The 7,434-nt window shown below is 40.2% G+C and overlaps 1 non-coding gene across 1 annotated transcript; it reads right to left on the bottom strand.

Moving 5' to 3' along the window:
• Positions 1 to 6,528: 6,528 nt before the first annotated feature.
• Positions 6,529 to 6,644, bottom strand: LOC137340402 (U5 spliceosomal RNA). Its single transcript, XR_010966795.1, has one exon. It is a non-coding gene; the product is annotated as a U5 spliceosomal RNA (small nuclear RNA).
• Positions 6,645 to 7,434: the final 790 nt, after the last annotated feature.

The raw sequence follows: 7,434 nt of genomic DNA, 5'->3' as shown, positions 1-7,434 counted from the left end.
GCCATTCAGCTCCTCATTCATTTCCCCCAACAAACAGATAATAGTGGTAAAACATGAAATAAAATATTACTCAAAATATTGTCAAGTCTTCAATAACACCTGGTCTCCGAGTTGATATAGAAGTTGACATTGGGACAGTGGAGACTCAAATATAGTCTAACTGTATGTTACAAATCAGATCAAGAGGGACAAAAAAGTTAGATAACGAAAATGAATGTGTATAGTTCAGGATATTGCAGCAGCATCCTTAAGCCAGGACCGTGTGTATGTAGTTTGGACTGCAACTCAGACTGAAAAGTGTAATGTGAGCTGCAGGAATCCCTTGTGTGGTCTTCAAAACAGTGCTTGTGCCATTTGTGCCTATGCTAATTGTATTTTAAAATATGACCCCAAGACTAGAATTAAAAAGTTCATGGCTGAAATTTCAATTATGAAATATTTTACATCAACACTATGGGCATATTAGCTTTACCATGGGTACATTTTGAGTACAATTCCAATAAAGATAAACATCACAGGAATGTAGTCTTTATCATGCAGGTATGAATTGTGTAACCCTTGCCTATTATTCTGTCCAGTTACACAGTACAATTGAACAAATAAACGTTTAAAAAGTCATGTCGTGTGCAAATGAAATAAGGGACAATTTCCTCTGTGAGCTATATGTTCTTTATAAATGGGTTTACAATTTTTGCATTCTGCACATATGAAATTTCCATTGAAGTATTATAATCTGAAGGGAATGACGCTTTAAAAGGTCTGTTTAAACTGTCACTTTCAAGTCTAATTAAAGTACTGAAGTTTGATAAGCAGCAGGGGTTGTGATAGAACAAGCAAGGCATCAATGTAATATCCCTAATAGATGACTGAAATGCTGACTTAATTGGACATATAGGTGCTAGGATGTCATATAGAGACAGCACACTTAAGGGAAACGAAGGGTGCCGAAAGTCTGTGGCCCTTCTGGTGCGCTCCCACCAACAATATCGCAGAAAGGCCAGGACATGGTTATGCTGGATCTGGGCATTCCTCACTAGTTTCCATGAGACCTTGGGGTGAAGCCTCTATCTGGCCCAATCAAGGACCCCAACATCAGAGGAAGATCCCAGGCCAACAGATTCCACATCTGGTGGCCTGGAAATCTGTCAATACACCCAGTGAAAGCAGACGTACTAGCCTGCCTGCTGACATATTTGCATCCCACCCAGGGGTCCAGGCTTGGGACTACGCCTGGACCCCAGAATGTCATAAAAATTATTGAACAATTTTAGGCTACAAATTGAATGTTTCCAAGGAAGGAGGGTGGCACCGGCATCCCCGCACCCCCCCTCCCCCCAGAGCAGTCACCCTTCCCTGATTGATTGGCGCCGAGAAGACCCCAAAAGTGCAGGCGGTCGCTATTGGTATTTAAATGAGGGAATCCCCTCCGCACCCTGCATGCTCCAGAGTCAGTGACAGAGATTTCCATTAGGCAGCGCGTTAGCACGTATGCTTGGATGCTTCCCCTTTCAGTTTTTTTTTTTTAGGGCCAGTGAATTTTATTTCAACTCAATTATAAATAACAATAACTGCTTTTTTGCTCCAATTTGCTTTTCTTTTCTACAACCCCACTCTGAAGAAAGTTACACGCGTGATGGTACGATTCCATAGATGATGGCAGTCCTCTAGAACTTCACCCAAATAGCCTTTCTAAAAAAGGTGAGCGTCTAGACAACAGGTGTTGACAGACTGATCTTTGAGCAGTCCCTTTCTTTCATTTAATGTCCACACATTGCATTTTTCAGCTGGAGTCATTGCATAGAGATTTACATCCCCTAGCCTAGAAAAATGGAGAACAATTTTATTCCTCCCCATCCCAACAGGTCAGCTAATTCAGCATACAGCAGAAAATTAATCTATTTGGCTATGTACCACATTGTTGGCGAATTTATCTACTGAGCCACCAGTGGACAAGATGAACAGTTTTGGGAAGATCATGGGGTAAATTTTACAGTGTCGTGTGCCACTGGAAGTGCAAGTGAGAAACCACAGAATTGTTAGAACAGGCTCTGTGCCCATTTTCTACTGAGCTACCATACTGTGATTTGCTTTTTGTGTAGTAGAGCACTTGCACTCATTTCATGCCTTAGCCTCATTAAAGTCAGAGAATTGATGCAAAATATTTCAGTGAACATGTAGCACAATTCCACAGGATTTGGCCTGGGTTTTCTCTTTTTTTCTTTGTATGCCCACTTAGATTGGGAGCAAGGGGAGTTCCATGCGGAGAGGAAGGAGCCCTTTGAGATTTTGTAATGTTAACTACATCTATTGATTACTATGTTTTTTGTGATGTGGAGATGCCGGTGATGGACTGGGGTTGACAATTGTAAACAATTTTACAACACCAAGTTATAGTCCAGCAATTTTATTTTAAATTCACAAGCTTTCGGAGGCTTCCTCCTTCGTCAGGTGAACGAAGGAGGAAGCCTCCGTTCACCTGACGAAGGAGGAAGCCTCCGAAAGCTTATGTTTTTTGTGTGTATTTTTCAATATTTGATATTTTCATAAATGAGAAAAGTGCCTCAAATACATGGTTAAGGTGGTAATAGATGAAAGAAGATATGCAATCTTGCACATTTCTTACCTGGTACATGATACTGTCGGGTAGTCTTATCATGCCAGATTCCCTAAAGAATGCAGTCTTCTGTATCTGTTCCTAGGTGAGAAAGGTACTGTACATAGCACTGAGACTGGCCACCATCACCTAGCAGGCATGGTGCACTGCTGGCTTGGGGGAGAGGGAAACCCTTCTTGTACCCATTGCATGCAACAGGACATCCAATTTGCCAGCCATCAAACAGAAATTGGGTGCTGTGCCACTCCATCATTTGCCCACAGACCAAATTTCATGCCTCCACACTATGTTCCTGTTTACTTCATTTTTGCACAACACTTTCTTTCTGTCTCTGTCTGTCCTCCCCCCTCAATATCCCCGGCTAAGTATGACATTTAAAGTCCATTTTGAGCCTTTGTAAAAGGCTGAAACACCATCTGCCCCCCTATGCAGCCATTAACCTTTAAATTTGGGCTCCTAGTCAGATTTTTCACTTTTCCCATTAGATGAGCTACCAGTGGCTCTGGGATCCTATACTAATTATTCAAATGGGCCAGCTCAGGAAAATTGCAGGAGGCCAGCTCAGTGTGCTTTTGACTGGCTTTGAACTAGCAGCTAGCCATAACTGGCTTTACTTCACCAGGATCACAAACCACTCCTTTAGTCTTTCCACATTTGGAGCTCAAATTTCCATAAAATATGTTATCAGGACTACCTCCATTGAAATACAGTAACAACTGTTTTATTGGGAACTCCAATTGTAATTGCCATCTCAAATTTATTCAAACAGCAGGACTTCAGATTTTCTCCCCAGCTATGGTAGCCATATGGGATTCAGTACTGAAGGAAAATAACAGCAGTTGCAGAGCAAAAGGTATATGTCTGAAGATCTCTTAAAAAAAATGTTTTAAAAGAAGTTATCCAAAAATATATTCTTATGCTGAGGTATGGGTCCAGTTATTTTTTTTAATCATTTATTTTTAACCATTTATGTTGCATCAACACTAGTTTTCAGGTAGTGGGCAAACCAATGTTAATGATATTGGGTGCTGCCTTGTTCCACCAGGGCAAACAACAAGTGTTTTGTGTGGTAGCTTTTAGCTAATGTTTCTTTCCCACCCCCACACTGTCAACTGACTCCCTTCTGCTCCATCTCTCCTGAAGTAATAGATTCCTTGATGGTTCTTTAGACAAAGAGGGCCCTTTGGTACATTACCAAAGTGGGCATTCTTCATGTGTGAGCCTCAACAGTTAATGTCAACAGGCTATTTGACCATAAGAGGCATCAAAGCTGATCCCAATGCTGACCTCACCCAACCTCCATCTACATGCACTGCCAACAGGAGTTGTTAGCATTCGGGAGCAGGAACCCTGGCCAACTTTTCCATCTCTAGCACGGGCACCAAAGCCAATTGTAGCACCCCTACGACAGCTCCATCTGACATCAGCTAATTCAGCACAGATTGGGTATTGAATCCAAGACCATCTTGACCTGTAAGTCTCAGCTATTTGTTTGCTTAATGATCTATGGCATCAAGATAGCCTAATATTATTTGCAATAGGATGTTTGCATTTTTTTTTGACAACGTGAAAATACTTTTTGTCCTAAGATCTGCCTCTTTTTTGACAAGACCACCTTTTTGCATACTGCAGTCCCTTCTACCACTTTCATATGATTGTTCCTGAGGAGGCAAAATAAATTAACATGGTGCCATCAATGCTGGAATGATTACTCCAGGGCTGGGTTGAAAGTACCTCTGCAGTGCTAGGTGCAACGTTTTTGCACAGTTAGGGTAAGCTGCAAATTCAGCTCTTAGATTCAAAATGCTTCTGAGTCCATTAAAGATACATTACTTTTATGGTCCATTAACTTAATAACAGCTGCATGTTAATGTTGTTCATTAGTTAGTGCCCACAAAGCTTTGTAAGCATTTTCATCCCTGGTAACCTTGGTACACTGCATTGTGTGAGCATAGTATTTTTCAGTTGCATTCAGCTCACACGCTAGCATCTGCGTGAGGGCCTTTATAGCCATTTGAGGAACAGGGTATCATTTCTTGTCAATGAAAGCAATTACAAAACCTCTTTTGCAATATTTAGTACTACAAACTTTCAGAATATTATTTTGCACAGAATATTACTGCAAAACATGCAGCAAAAAGAAAACCTTTGAAAAGTCCTGTGCATTTTCTTCATCCTTCCGAAAGATATGATTTAAAGTGAGATTAGTTGCTGGGCATTGAACTGGCTCATGGAATCGCCTACAAAGGAATTGCTTCTGCTTTTTAAACATTTAGTTCCCCATTTTAATTTTATATCTAGTTTTTGACCTCATTCCAGACCCTCCTCAATATAGTGATAATCTAGTCAGCACGCAATGGTACATTCACCGCTTGCCGAGATGGGCGCAGTCGCAACAACACTCAAGCAGCTCAACAACATACAAGATAGAGCAATTCACTTGATTGGTACCCCAGACACTGGACTCAATATCCACCCCCTCTATCAGCAGTGCACTATGACTGCAGTATGTACGATCTACAGGGTGTACTGCACCAACTCATCATCAAGGTTACTTCAACAGCACCTCCCTCCTCTACCCAGAAGGACAAGAGCAGCAATGTCATGGGAATACCATCACCTCCGAGTCACACACCATCCTGACTTAAACATATATCACCATTCCTTTACCGTTGGGTCAATATCCTGGAATATCTAGCACCAACACCACAAGGAGTGAAGGAAAAGGCCCACCGCCACCTTCTCAGAACAACTAGGGGTGGGTAATGAATTCAGGTTTGCATTTATTAAAAACAAAAGGTAAGATCTTTTTAAAAAAAAAATCAGACATCACTCCTGTGCAGCAAGAAGGAGCGGGAGTGCTCACAGACCACCCCCTTCTTGTTGACGCTGCAACCCCAATTTCCACCCTGTCCACTAAAACCCCAAGATCTTCTGCTCCAAAACTGCAAGGACATTCCCAGTTAGCACATAATCTACATCAATCTTCCCTCTGCCAAATCTCATAACTGTGCATTTCCTTCTGTTAAATTGAATCTACCATTTCACCACCCACTGATTAACCTTATCAAGATCCCTTTGAATTTGAGCACATTAATATTCATGATTTGCCACTGCTTCCAATTTGGTATCGTCTGCAAATTTGGACAGTTTCAACACAATTTCTTCCACTAAATCATTTATAAAAATTATACACAACAGTAACCCTAACACTGAACTTTGTGGCACTCCAATGATACCAACCAAGCATTTGCCAATTAATTTTAATACATTTCCATCTATCCCGTAGGCTTAGATGTTACGTAGTAGCCTATTATGTGGGACAGTGTCAACTGCCTTCCTGAAATCCAGGTAGATAACATCCATTCTTTCTCCCCCATTCTACTAGGTCTGTTATTTCCTCAAAGAAATCCAATAAATCAGTCAAACATTGACTCCCAATCCTAAAACTATGCTGACTGACTTGGATTAACTCATGCCTCTCAAGGTACTCCCTTATATTATCCTTCATAATACTGTCAAGCACTTTCCAACAGTGGAAGTAAGGCTTACAGGTCTATAATTTTATGGTTCATCACTCGCCCCTTTTTTGAAGTAAAAGGAATAGAAGTAATGTATCAGCAAAACTTTACTAAATTCCACATTATTTATTATTGTGGTTGGAATTATTTCTATTATGAGAGTCTGGTAACAGCAACTTTGTCTATTGCATAGAACATGATTTCAATGTATATATTTGAATAATAATGACTGAAACATGCTTAATTTCTATGAGGAATATATCATCCCCAAACATTTTTTTGTTAGAGTTCAGAATTCAGTTAAAATTTGTATAGTGCATGATGACCCAGGAGCTCAAAATAGTGTTATCATAGCTCACCCATAGGGCAGCAATTTTGAATCACAACTTCAACAGACGTTAAAGCTCGATTGTCCTAAAAAAATGGGTTAAAAGCATCAAATGTTCCTCTCTATGGAAATCTTTAGTAAAAAGCAAAGATTTATACAGTGTGAAAATAAACCAGAACACATACAGATGCTTTTTGTCAGTTCTCAAAGAGCTGCTATACAGAACAAGTGCAAGGAATTTTAAAATGCCCTGTCCTATTAGCCAATCACAAAATCACAAGCCCATGAGAAAACCTGTGAGCTAGACCATTACAACCTCCTAACTGAACAAAGATATTTAGCAATAATGGGAGTTCTAAAAAGTATGTGTGTCCAATGATTCAAAAATCAATAAAGCATTATGGTGAGGTATATTCCTCATAGGAACATAGGACAGCAGCAAACCATTCAGCCCCACAAGCCTGTTCTACCATTCAATTGGATCACAGCTGATCTGTACCTCAACTCCATTTACCCACATTGGTTCCATATCCCTTAATACCCTTGTCTAACAAAAACCTATCAATCTCAGATTTGAAATTTTCAATTGACCTAGCCTCACAGCTTTTTGGGGAAGAGAGGTCCAGATTTCCACTACCCTTTGTGTGAAGTGCTTCCTGATATCACCCTTGAACAGCTTAGCTCTAATTTTAAGGTTATGGCCCCTTGTTCTGGACTCTCCCATTAGAGGAAATCATTTCTCTCTACCTACCCTATCAAATCCTTTAATCATTTTAAATACCTCATTTCTTTGTCTTGTGAAACAAATTGAAGGATCGTTACTATATTTAATAAAAAACAGTAACAAAATTGTAGAGTGTATGCAATGGGCTCCTTGGCTAATTATACAGATGGCTAACCACTAGAGGGCAGCACACACCAATCCATTGTAAAGAAAAACAAACAGTAGGAATCTTGGTTTCTAAATAGTG

Source organism: Heptranchias perlo, chromosome 21 (genome assembly GCF_035084215.1).
Source record: "Heptranchias perlo isolate sHepPer1 chromosome 21, sHepPer1.hap1, whole genome shotgun sequence".
NCBI classification, from domain to species: domain Eukaryota; kingdom Metazoa; phylum Chordata; class Chondrichthyes; order Hexanchiformes; family Hexanchidae; genus Heptranchias; species Heptranchias perlo.
Note: the sequence above shows the minus strand (reverse complement) of the source record. Positions and strands in the feature narration are given on the sequence as shown.